Source organism: Molothrus aeneus, chromosome 1, assembly GCF_037042795.1.
Source record: "Molothrus aeneus isolate 106 chromosome 1, BPBGC_Maene_1.0, whole genome shotgun sequence".
Classification (NCBI taxonomy): Eukaryota; Metazoa; Chordata; class Aves; order Passeriformes; family Icteridae; genus Molothrus; species Molothrus aeneus.
The window spans coordinates 119897069-119910207 of NC_089646.1; positions in this window are offsets into that span (position 1 = coordinate 119897069).

Here is a 13139-nt window from a genome sequence, read left to right on the forward strand (position 1 = left end):
CAGGTATAGGAATTTGAAGACCTTTTTTTTAGCTGCTACATTTTTGTAGCTTTTCTACCCTGTACAGAATAAACTTTTCAGCATTAAAGCACTAAAGACCTGGGAAACTTTAGACAACTGGAAAACAAACAAAAAAACCCCCAACCCAAAATGCAAACCCAAATCATCTAAAGCAGTAGAGCAATGCTGATTCACTTGGAATCCTGGGTAATACAACCCATCAAATCCAAGATCTTTTTTGGGGACCCAAACTAGGACCCAGTAGGGAAAAAAAGAAAAGTAAAAGAAAAACAAGGGAAAGAAGTAAGTTTTAATGCAGTGATAAAACATAGGCCTTTGTTAAATTCCCAGAAGTTCTCTGGGCTAGCTGTATTTTGAGGTACTATAGGTTCCTTGAGGATGGAAGAGGTGTAATCTCCAAGCCAGTGGGGCATTATGAAGTTTAATGCTGACTGTTCCATTGGTGTAAATGTACAAAGTGGGAACATGGAAGACTGGAACAAGAAGAAAACAAGCAAAACTGTTTAACATTCATACAATTTCTATAAGCTTTTGCTTGCCTAGGACTAGAGAGCAGCAGAGAGCAACTCTGTTCAGCCTGTTTTTGAACAGCAACTGGAGATGAGCTAGGATAGTCACAGCATTAAAGCATCCAGCTGACACTTGAACAACATGTCTAAAATGAGCATATCCAGAAGCACCTAGTGGCTGAGGAAAAAAATTCCCCACTTTTGCATTACAAGTCCTATTTTTAGATCACTGGTATTTTAAAATAAGGTTTTCAAGAAGAGTGTTTTTTAAAAAAACAGACAGAATTTACAGAACAAGACCAAAATGTGAAGTGCTGGATGACTGTGGGTGAAGGAAAAGACTTTGGCACAGGTTTCTCAGCAAGACAGCCTAGCCCAGAGTCCTGGCCAGGCTCCAGCTTTGGAAGCTGTCCTCAGACTCCTCCGAGATGACTATCGGCTCCTCTTCCTGCTCAAAGCTGTTGAGCAATAAAGCTCTGAGTTGTCAAACTGATACCGTTCTTTCAAGCAGAAGTGCTGTGATTCAGTCATCAGCGAAATAACCCTCCCCTGCTACAACTCCCAGAGCAGCTCTGGAATTAAGAACATAATTATAAATGCAATGGTTTTGTTTTGTTAGGCTTTTTGGTGAATACTGGTTTGTTATTGTGTTTACTTTTGTGATCTTTCATCAGTAATGACTGACCACGTAATGCCGGAAATCTTTCACTACAAACAGGAATAAGGTTGCTCACTTCACAGCTACATTTTAGGAGCATGAGAATATTTTGAAAAATGGCTTTATTCCTTCATTGTGTCATCTCAGTAAAGCAAAAGAAGAGAGGATGTCTGAGCTCAACAGAAGCACTTAAAATCATGATATTGGCAAAGCCAAACTTGAATAATCCCTCCTTGTCCCATGGAAGCACTGCTCCCATAATGCTAATATTTCTTCAGCATGCCCAAAAGTGAACCAGAATGGTCTTTGAGTACTGATATTAACTAACTCTATCTTGCCTATCAGCAAGATAGAGTATGTTTTTTGTTTGTTTTGGGATGTGTTTTTTTGGGGGTTTTGTTTTGTTTTTTTATTTAAAATCTTGGTTGGTTTGGTGTTGTTGGTGTATTTTTATTTGGTTGGTTTTTCGTTTGTGTGAGGTTTTGGTTTGTTTTTTTTTTTTTGTGTGTTTATTTTTCGGGAAGATCAAAACTTCACATATAAAATGTTTTGTTTTCCACACCAAATTCAAACTTCTGTTTACCAGCACTTGTATCTTAGCACGGACTTCTTCTGGCTGTCCTACAGATGATTCCATTTCCCCTACATAATAATTCTTGATTTGCTAAAGCATTTCCAAGCATTATTCCTTTCCATGTTCTCCAAGTGATGCTCTCAGGAATGTTCAAGCAGTGTGTTTGTGAATCAAAACTAGTGTTTTATGGAGAAAAAAAACAGGAAAGGTCAACTTTGCCTCTAACTTTCTTAAAACTACCATATTCATACAGCCAAGATGACTGTAACAGGACATGTGGCCCTATTCTCTTTTTCTCCTCACCACTGCCATGCTACAAGAATGAAAGCCACACTATCACATCTGCAGCAATATCAAAGTGCCCAAGGACACAGTTCCCCTGGTCCAGCAGTGCTGGAGGGAACCTGTGCTTTCAGAAAGATCTTTGAGGCACACAAGCTACCATGATAATTTCATTTTCTGCAAATAAATTATAGAAGGGAGAATGGAAACTGAACTAAGCATGCCTCAAAGCTGTGCCAAGGGATGTTTAGAATTAGTATCAGGAAAAGTTTCTTCCCCTGGAGGGCTGTCAAGCAGTGGAACGGGCTGCCCAGGGAAGTGGTGGAGGCACCATCCCTGGGGGTATAGAGGAGGCACTTAGAGACATGGTTTAGTGCTGGGCTTGGCAGGGTTGGGTTAGTGGTTAGACTCAGTCTTAAAACTCTTTCCCAACTTGAATGTTTCTAGGTATCTGTTATTGAATTAAACATCTATCTCTTAAGGATCCAAGCATCCTTCAGAAATGAGACAGAGAAAAACAATTAATCATCCAAACATCTAGAACAGATAAAAAACTAGCTTTTTATACAAAGGGTTTTCTGACTGAGGCCAAGTTGTTCTATGTAAAGAAAAGCAGATCAAAACTACCCAGTCTTTCTGATCTAAAGCACATTTCTGGTTGCATTACAAAAATTTCTTCTTTGGGATACACCCATTGGGAAGTTCCAGCTTTTTGGTCATGTTGGCTGTCAAAAATGCATGGAGCTTTGTTGGTGGGAAGGGCAATATTCTGTTTCCAGGCTCAGACTCTCATTATAGCTTAGATCAAACCCTGTAATAAAACACTTTAACAACCATCAGTTCTATCATATGCAAATACTTAAACTTCTACTGAATCCCCCAGCCTAATCGACCATCTACAGCCTTACTTACCCCAAGAACATTGCCAGAAGCACATTTGTTCCTCATCATTTCATATTCTAGGCATGGACACAATGTAAAGTTCAGTTGTATTCATCTCATAGCAGGAAAAGAAGTGCCTTAACATAACAAGCTCAGAAGAAACAAATTTGTTGATATTATATGAAAACTGGGTTTTATAATAGCAGATCCTCATGGGGTTTTTTTGATAACCCCTATGAAAGCTTGGAAGGAGTGTGGATTACTACTACATGCTTGTTTAAGAAACCCAAGGTATAACCCCCCAGACCAAGCTGCCTATGGTCCTTCCCTTTTCCCCCCTCCAATAAAAGCATGGATTCCTCCAGAGGGAAAGGGCACTGCTGGTTGTCCAGAGGTTACACCAGGCTAGCAGGGGCTGCTGCAGCTATGCTACTGCAAAATGCATGTCATTTCTCATTTTTGCCAGAGAAGAGAGCCCATGAACAGTGACAAGGCTGCCATTAAGAGTGTGATGTCTCTGCATTACAGACCAGCTCTCTAGTCTTCCATGAAAAGGAAGATATGGAAAAAAACCCCACCAAGCGAGATCTATTGCATGAAAACAAAATGCAAAATGGCACGTACGGAAAAATAAAACAAGAATGGCAGTATCTTTCATTTATAACACCACCTTTATACTTTATTTTAGCCTTATACTTTTTGGTTAAACAAGAAAGCTTACATGGACTCCAGGTGGAGCTGGGATGAGTGCATATTGATAGTAAGGGTTTTCTGTAGAGCCATGTCACTAACTAATGACAGATCACTGAGATCTTTTTTTAGCTAAGTGACTAGATAAGGAGGCAGCAGATAGTCTTCTAACCCTGATCTGTATCCACGGTGTGAGTACACACAGCAGCCTACAAATACCTACAAATCTGACAATTCTTAGCAGTGACTTGAGGCTGCTTCCCAGTCTCACACCCTTGGCAATTAGAACTCTTTTCCTCTAAAGAGCCACTTCCCTGCCTGCAGGAGACCAGGACACCAGCCCTCCCCACCAGGTTCTCACCCCAGCACCTCAAGGTGAACAGCAGAACAAATCTCATCCATAGCACTTTCCCCACCAGCAGTCAATCCTCCTTGCTCCTCACCCCTCCTTTCCATACTGCTCTCACTTTTTGACTTTCAAGCTTTTTGTATCCCACAGTCCCCCAGAATGACCAGCCACTTACAATCTGCTGCTCCCATTTCTCCTTGTTTTATGACTGCTCTTGCATGATCAGATGTAATGTTCATTAGCCTGCAGCTGGTGGAGGTAACCAGACCTCCTTCTTTGTCCTTTTGGCTTCCCCTCTGCAGGTGCTTGTATCCCAGCTCAGGAATCATCTAAGAAAGTGGCCAGCATCCAGGACAAACTCTTAAATAGATTAACTGGAATATTTTGATGGGGGCAGGGAAGGGCGAACTGCCCCCCCCCCCCAAAAAAAAATTATGGAAAAAGTACACCAGCAGCCTGTAGGAGCAAAAGACAGACATTTGCTTTCTGAACTCATTTGCTGTTGGGTAAATTATGAAATAAAATGAAATAAAATTATATTTCCAATTGCTGCCTCCAAGGGAGCAGAAGGGAATCAGAGAGGAAAGCAGAGCTCTGGAGAATCAGCAGATGTAGCTGCAGTTCTCAGTTCTGCTGGAGAAATCCTCTGTCAGAAGCGGTGTCTCAGGCAGGCTGTGGGCTCAGCATTACGTACCCACGCTTTGGTGGATTCACTCTGCTCAAAACCACTCTGCCATTTTCAGGTGAAAGTTGATGTAGTTGGAGGTTTATAATCAACCATGATCTACTTTATCCTTTCTACTTACATTCTTTTTATCATATACATCACCAAGAGACACAGAAAAACCAGAAAGAACGGTGCTAAGAACGGGAAATACAGACTTTTAATCTTGTAAATAGGTGCTAAGCCTTGCTAGGGACTGCAGCGTTCCCAGCGCAGATAAGCATCGCTCCCTCGTGTGGTTAAAACTCACTATTGCTAATTTAGCGGCACTGCAGATCTTTGCATGAAAATTCAGAGAAGAAAGGATTATTTGCCGGGATTTGCATCTCAATGCACAGTCACATACGCGTTCATGCATGCAAAAGTATGAGTACAATAATACACCTTGCACAGAGTTCACTCTGAACAGACAATTTCACCTTGTATCTGTGTTGAAAGGCTAAAAAAATCATCTCCCTCAAAAGGCTGATAAAAACAGCAAAGAAAACTGGGATCTGATATGGAGAAATCTACAGCTCCTCACAAAAGAGGCTGTAAGGAATATAGTTTTTCATATGCAAACACTGATTGAATTGTTGCCCTCTAGATAACCAATAGTTAAACCCACAGATTAGCTTGAAAATTGAAGATGTGACACTACTGGATCCCTACACAGGATTAACACACACCCTTGAATATCTTCTCAGACTGTGCAGAGTCCTAGATATGACTTTCTGTGAGCATTCAGAGAGTCCACAGACCTCATCAATTTACCTGTTAATTCAGACCTGAATGGCATTTATGAGTTCAACACACAGTGTAATGACAGAGTCCTTTATTGCATGTAAGTAGACAAGAGATGTGTTATTAATGCTGTTCAACAGAGCTGTACCAAGGCACCCTAATGCCTCAGAGCCCCCTCCCTTGCCCTGGTTTCCAGCTTCAGAGCACAACAGAGAATGCCTCTCATTTTGTCTCAATGCAGTGGACCCTTCTTATGCAGCTTAGCACAATATGCTTGCATAAACAGGTCCCTATAGAAAAAACCCCAAAAAGTCCAGTACTACTTCTAGCCAAGCTGCAATTTAATCAAGAGAACAATGAATAATTTTCTGTGCTTTCATTGCTAACAAATCACAATTTGTTTAAAAAGCCAAGTATATTAGAAGGTTTATATAAAATATAATTTTGCAATAAATTCCTCCCCAAAAACGCTGGGGAGTGAAAATGGGAATAAGAGACTGATATTGTGGAAATTTGTGTTCTCTTAACTCAATAGCAAGGTATTTGAATAAGAAAGCATTGTACAGTATGAGCAAATATGCTTATTTAGGAGTAACAGCCAACTCAGGTATTTCCAGCTGATACCAGGAAATGTTCAAATTTATCTAAAATACACAGCTACTGTTATGTGTTGCAAAGAATGGCTGGAGATCAAGAATTAAAATACCTTGAACACAGGACAACAATGTCATTTAATCCCAGTCAAAAAAAGGAAATGTTCTCTCTGAGACTTTTCCACCCCACCTTCTCATTCAAAATGTTTGTTGCATTCAAGGTGCAAATGTCCCTGAAAGACAAAAATAAAGAGAGCATAAAGATGATATTTTAGGAACAAACTGAATCTACATATGTCCGTGCTTTCCAGGAACTTGCAGCTGCTATTTTTCCCTCTGTAGTGACTGTGGCTGGTCTCTGCCTTAAAAGAAAACTAGACCCATCCCTGCAGGAGTTTCCCTTCAAGCAGCCTCCCCACCCTCCCCCATCCTTAAGGAACCATAATTCAAGCTTAAATACTTTGGAAAGAAATTCATTTTCCTACAGCATAGAAAGACTGATGCACAAACATTAGAGCAATCTAATTTTAGATCATTCAGACAATACGCTGGATCCTTGCGCGCATTTATTTAAGGCTATTTATAGTGCTCCAGACGCTGCTGGAAGTATAGTCATCCATTGTGCAGCTATTCTGCAGTGCTCCAGTTTGGGAGGGAGGAAGGGAGGGAGGGGTGGAGGATGCAATCAAGAGTCTGATTGTTCTGGGGAACACAGGTATAGAGGTGTTGGATGAAATGTTCATTTGCAGGCTGAACGGAGATCAGAAGTTCTGGCTGCTTAGCAGCACTGCTGCTGCCAAGAACTGTAGGGGCACTGGAGAACTTGCAAGTCCCAAACTGCACCAAATTACAGGCCCAGAGACAAGTGCTGCTCATAGCTGCAGGCATAGAAAAGGGAATGCGTGCCAGAGCGGGGGGAAAAAGCCTCAAAAAAGGTTTTAGTCCTCTGGGGACATATTTGGAGTAGAATAAATGGCTATACTGTACCTCAGAGCCTGAGTGTTGGAGTCAGCATCTCCCTCAAAGGCATGTGACTTCCAGAACAAAGTTCTTTTTGCAAGTTCATCTGAACACTGGCACTCCACAGTCTCTAGGTCTTGGTTATAAGAACACCTCTCAAGCACTTCTCAAACACCTCCTCGACTTCTTCAGTTCTTCTTTTTAGCTCATCTTTAAAAAAACAAAAAACACAATCAAGAAAACCAACGTATCTTCTAGGTTCCGATGAATTTTAACAACACATTAAGGCAACATTTCCAACGCCCATATCCAGTGGTTGAAGTGTAATTCATGCTCGATGGTGTCACAAAAGCCTTTGGACCATCAGCTCCTTGGATCAGAACATACTTCTTCTCCAGTTTGCCTTGTCTGATACACAGATCATCTTTTATCATATCTAGATGCAAGTCCTGGGGCCTCTAGCTATTCTAGAGCAGATGTGCTATTTTAACTCACAGTATCATCCAGATATCCAGGTCAAAAGACTCCCACGTGAAAATATGGACAATTCAAAGCACTACAGCACAACATCTTGTTTTCATCATGGTGTGTCTTGAGTAGCAAAATCTGCTATTGAAATTATTGGTGATTTTTGACAACCTTCCCTATGGATCTGGCAGTACAGAACCCAAGGTCTTACTGTTTTCCTATAGAGCAGCCACTGCAAGGCACAGCAAATAAAGTACATCTGTAGGTCACAGATCCTCAAGTCAGTGTCCTAGTATCTATGTGAGCTAAATACGATCCACTATTTAAAAAGAAGCAGGTAGTAAGTTTAAAATCACTATTCCAAGGCTCATAAAAAGACTGGGATCTTTGCTCTCAGATCTAAATCTGCTTTTGGAAATATTAGCCAGCTTCTCTTGGTGTGATCAGACTGTACTGCTTGGCACTCCGAAAGATAGTTCCTCACTCAAAGAAAACAACTTTGCAGTTTATGAAATTGCCATGGACAACAATAAGTGATTAGTGAAATGGGAAAAGGACAAAATAAACCAGTATGATAAGGTAGCTCTGTCTTGAAGATTTTTGTTTCTAAAAATTATGTTGTGTAGATTAGTTACGACCCTTTAAGAACTAGCTGATCACCAAAGAAATCCAAGCTACTCCCAGCAATGAAGGTGGGCCAGCAGTGCTCTTGCCAAAACGGGTTAATTGGTTATGCTGCCTTCTTTAAAGACCTCATGTCAAAACATCCAGTGCTTGCTACTGAAATATTGCAGAACTAAGGTATTAAAGCCAGCTTCACTCGCAAATAAATGGTACTGTCAAAGAGAATTTTCCCAAATCATATGAAAAATGTTTTGATAGAATCAACCAGAGCAGTAACAGAGAACAACCACTTCACAGGCTCTACACTACAAGCAAAGCCAACAGACCACAAAAGTGAGCATGTCCAAGGAAGACCAGGCTGCATTCGAAATAAAGTCTTTCACTTCTGTGTTGGCAAGTCACTGTTTATTTTCCTTGTGAGGAGCTATTGTTTCCCTAATCAATTGATATCCCAGCATTCTGGGAATAGAGTTATGCAGCTCAATTGACATGTAAACACCTGCAGCTAAGATTGGGTGCCATCCAGAGGCACCTGGACAAGTTTGAGAAGTGGGCCCACAGGAGTTTAGCAAGAGGTTTAACAAGATGAAGTGCAAAGTGCTGCACATGGGTGGGGGCAACAGCTGGTCTCAATACAGATCAAGAGCAGTCCTGCTGAGAAGAACTCGTAGGTGCTGGTGGATGAGAGGCTGGACATGACCCCGCAATGTGCACTTGAAGCCCAGAAAACCAAAAATGTCCTGGGCTGCATCCAAAGCAGCATGGCCAGCAGGTTGAGAGAGGGGATCCTGCCCCTCTGCTCTGCTCTGGTGAGATCCCACCTGCAGTGCCACGTCCAGCTCTGAGGGCCTCAGCACAGACAGGCTATCAACCTGTTGCAGTGAGTCCAGAGGAGGCCACCAAGATGATTAGAGGGAATCCCTAAGGGGGAAAGGCTGAGAGAATTGGGCTTGTTCAGCCTGGAAAACAGGCAGCTTAGGGGTGACCTAACTGGGGCTTTCCAGTACCTGAAAGGAGCCTATAAGAAAGCTGGAGAGGGATTTTTAACAAGAACATGTGGTGACAGGACAAGTAGAGATGGATTCAAACTGAAAGACAGTAGGTTTAAATTAGATATTAGAAACAATTTCTTTACTGTGAGGGTGGTGAGGCACCAGAACAAGTTACCCAGATAAGTTGTGGATGCCCCATCTCTGGAGGTGTTCAAGGGTAGGCTAGATGGGGCTCTGAGCAACCTGGTCTAGTAGAAGGTGTCTCTGCCCATGGCATGAGGGTCTGATCTTTAGGTCCCTTCCAGCCCAAACCAAACTAGGATGTGAAATATGTATCAGAAAAAAGTGGTTCAAGATAGAAAAAAATTAAATCTAGAGATGTATGAACTGTTAGGATATACTTTCCAATAAACTTAACATATAAGTTCAAAAATTAAGCATTTAGGTGAACTAGAGAAGGTACATAAAAGCACAGATAATCACATGTCCAGAACAATTTCTGCACAAGAAAATACTAAACAGAGAGGGAACCCTTAGGCTTTAAAAAGAGTGGTCTATAAAATCAAGCTTAATATGAGAGTGATGAAGAGGGAACAATTATTCACTATTTGAGACTCACACAAGGAAATCATCAGGTTTAAAGCACAAGCCGCAGGAAATATTTTTTCCAAACAAGGCATAGTTAAATTGTGTAACTTATTGAGTATTGTGGATGCCAAGTATTTAAATGGGTTCAAGAGGGATTACACAAATGCATGTAGAATACTTCTATTGGCGACTATAAAAAATTAAAAGAAAAAAAAAACCCTACAGTTTTGATGTACCAGATGCTTCAGAAGCCTGTGAAGTGATAACTGCCAGAAACTGGGGGGATGAAACATGAGGACATTTCTCACAGTTTTGCATCCCTTCCCTAAAGGGCTGTGAGTGCCAGACACTGGAGCACGTGGTCTTCTGGGTTTGTCCAGCATAGCAGCTCTTTGCAGAGAAGCCTTACAGCTGTGGAGACAAGAAGTCTGCCGGGCTTCCCTGTAAGAGGAACCTCCAGGGTTAATCCAGAGTTTCTCTGGCCTTCATATAGCTCATTCTCATGACTTCACTGACTTGTGGAGCATAGAAAGGGAAGTAGGAAGAGTGAGAGAGCAGAAGGAGAGTGTCAAGAGAACTATGGCACCATTTGTGTTGCCTCTAGAAACTATACCATTTCCTCTACCTTCTAAAAAATTTTCCTCCAGAAAGCTTCTGAGAGTTTTCTTGACAAAGCAGACAGTTTACAATGTCTGAATGTTTTTTTTTTTTGGCATGCAATGAACAAAATTTAAATACCAGTGCCAAGAATTAGAATGATTTACATCATTCTCTCCAGGGTGGGGCATACTCTATTCTCTACTCAGAGGCTCCTAATGTTCCCCATGCTGCTAAGCTCGGTTTGTCACTATAAATTAGAAGGTTTCCATTTAAAATCTCTGAAGCTTTTGAAGCAGAGCAGGCTTGGTGGTGGGGAACAGGGGGTTTGTATTCAAAGCCTGAGGGAATCAGCTGCTTCCAGCACAATCTCAGCTCCTGGCTCCTGCTGCATTCCTGCAGGTCTCAGTGCAGCCATTCATCTCCAAAGTGATAGCCAGGGTAAGAGGAGAATGCTTGATATTGTACCTTCTCAGTGTGAGCATTGCAAGTCTTTGGACCTGTTTTCAACTGCATTTCCAGAGATGTGGAGCCATACAAACTGAGGTTTCACACACTGTGGGGCTCTGCCAAGCCAATGATTGGGCCAGTCAGACGCTCAACCCATCGCCATCAGTTTAATGAATTACAAAACAAAGCACATTCAGAGATCATAACATGATTCAGATAGTTTGCCATTTCTTAACAGGGCTACCCAAATCCAGATGTTCAGGAAAATTTTACCCAGATTCCACCAAAGTCCCAGGAAATCCCTGAAGGAGAGCCATAGTTCTTAGTATTTTTCCAAAGATAGATTTCCCTGTGCTGCTTTCCAGCAGCAAAAGCAATCCTATCAGGACCCAAAACAGCTAGAGCTAATGCAGGATTTTTTTTTCTTTTTTTTCTGGGCAGAGAAAGGTAAAATTACCCCAAAGACAACTACAAAAATTAATGGACTACACTGTTTTCCAGTGTCACACCAAAACACTTTTTTCCTCTATATAAGAGGGAATGTGTTAAAGAACAAAAAACTTCCTTATTACCATAAAAAAAATTCTGTAGGATGCAACTTTTAACTTGTATTTTCTGAGAAGTTGTTTTAACTATTGCAGGCTAAGTTTTCATACAGCTCCCATAGCATCTAAAGGGAGATGTCCAAAAGTAAAGCTCCCACTGAACAAGCATCTCCCATTGGCAGATAAAAGCTGAAATTTCAGTGCAGGAAACAATTTCATAAGACTTTCTAACAAATAACTTCATTTTGAAAGCACTAAAATTTGATGGAAATAGAGAGAGCAGGTTTTCTGTATTTTCTCCCACCCCAAGTATTCAGCAAAGAAAGCAGCATCTGCCACAGCATTGTGTACTTGCCTACAAAACTGATCTCAGCAGAGGCAATCTGAGACTTACTTTGCACTCTCAATGCTGCTTTTCGTCTAAGGTGTTGCTCTTTTGGGCTAATATGAAAGTTTAAAGCTTTAATACTGGATGCCTACGTTCCATTCTCTCAACCAGAAGTGAGGAAGTAGATTCTTGCCAAATTAGGACACCTTCCAAGCCCTGCACAATATAACCCAGGTTTTATTACTATGTCAAAACTACAAGGAGATTGGTCATTGGTCAAAACAATGCTCTGTTTTCTGAGTTACAGCACAAATGCTTCTTAAAAGACAACAAGTAAATTTCGCTGAAAGAGCAGTAAAAAAGTGGGCTTTTGGAGATATTCTTGCTGGCTACCAGTCACCTCCAGTCAAACGCAGCTGTCGCAGACTTTGGTGGCCTCTAGTGGCTGTTTTGTCCACATCCCAAACTCATCACATGATTTGACTCCTAAGATTCCATCTGCTCCACCTCCCATCTGTATTTGCTGGATCACTCCAAACCTGGCATCAGAGCGAGACGATGATATTGAGAGGTGCAGTAGGGGAAAGATAGAGTAGCAGTTGTTACACTCATCTTAGATGCCATGTACCCAGCTAGACCTGTCCTCAACACTTACAGTAGGTTTCCTGTCACCTGACAGGTATAAACAGTGGCAAGTAGCTCTGCTTCTTTTAATTATGTGTTTTCTATTGATTTTCTGACACAATTTCTTTTTAAGCCACAGTTTAAGCTATGATGTCTAACAACAAAGTCAAGAACAAGACGTGTCTTCATGAAAGACTAATCTTCACTTAACAGTCTTTCAATTAGTTTGAGGATTTAAAAGTTACAAATTCAGGTTTTTAAGGATGAAATATTTAGGTAGTTCAACAGTTCTTCAAAAGCAACAATCTGATGTGTCTCGAACTGAAGTGAATACAGAGATCATGGGATCTGTAGACATCCCCTCTACAATGTACCAAATCAAACCTAATGGAAAGGAACATTCAGAGTCAAAGTTTTCTAAAAGCAGTCTAGCTTTCCCTAAGTTGGGTACAGTTCTCAGATCCCACCACATTGCCAAATCACCAACAGAGCAGTGTGGAGGCTCCGATTCAGATTGGATGAAATTTTGCTCTTCTGCATCAGGGAAGCTGAAGTCTACAAAGGTTTTAAAAGTTGTTCAGCTGAAAGGAGTGGACAGACCAGAATAGCAAGTTCCCAGGCAGCACCAGACACTGCCCAGCACAGCTCTTGGTGTTCTCCAAGTTCATGTTACTCTCTCAAGCTGGAAAGTTCTACTCAAAGGACACAAAATGCTGCACAAACATTACAGCAAACAAGCCCCTCCTTCCCAAGAGGGAGGGCCAGTGCAGTTTCTCAAGCTGACAAAAGGTTTGAAAGTCAGTCCTGAACTTGTGATAATTTTGTGCAAGTCCCAGCTCCAGCCCAAGTTACAAGCCATTCCTCTTTAGCCTAAGCAGATTTCCTGTCTCTGGTGCTCCCTGGTTCAAGTGAATATTCCCAAACAAAACACCATATTTGCCTTTGAGCAGTATCTCCC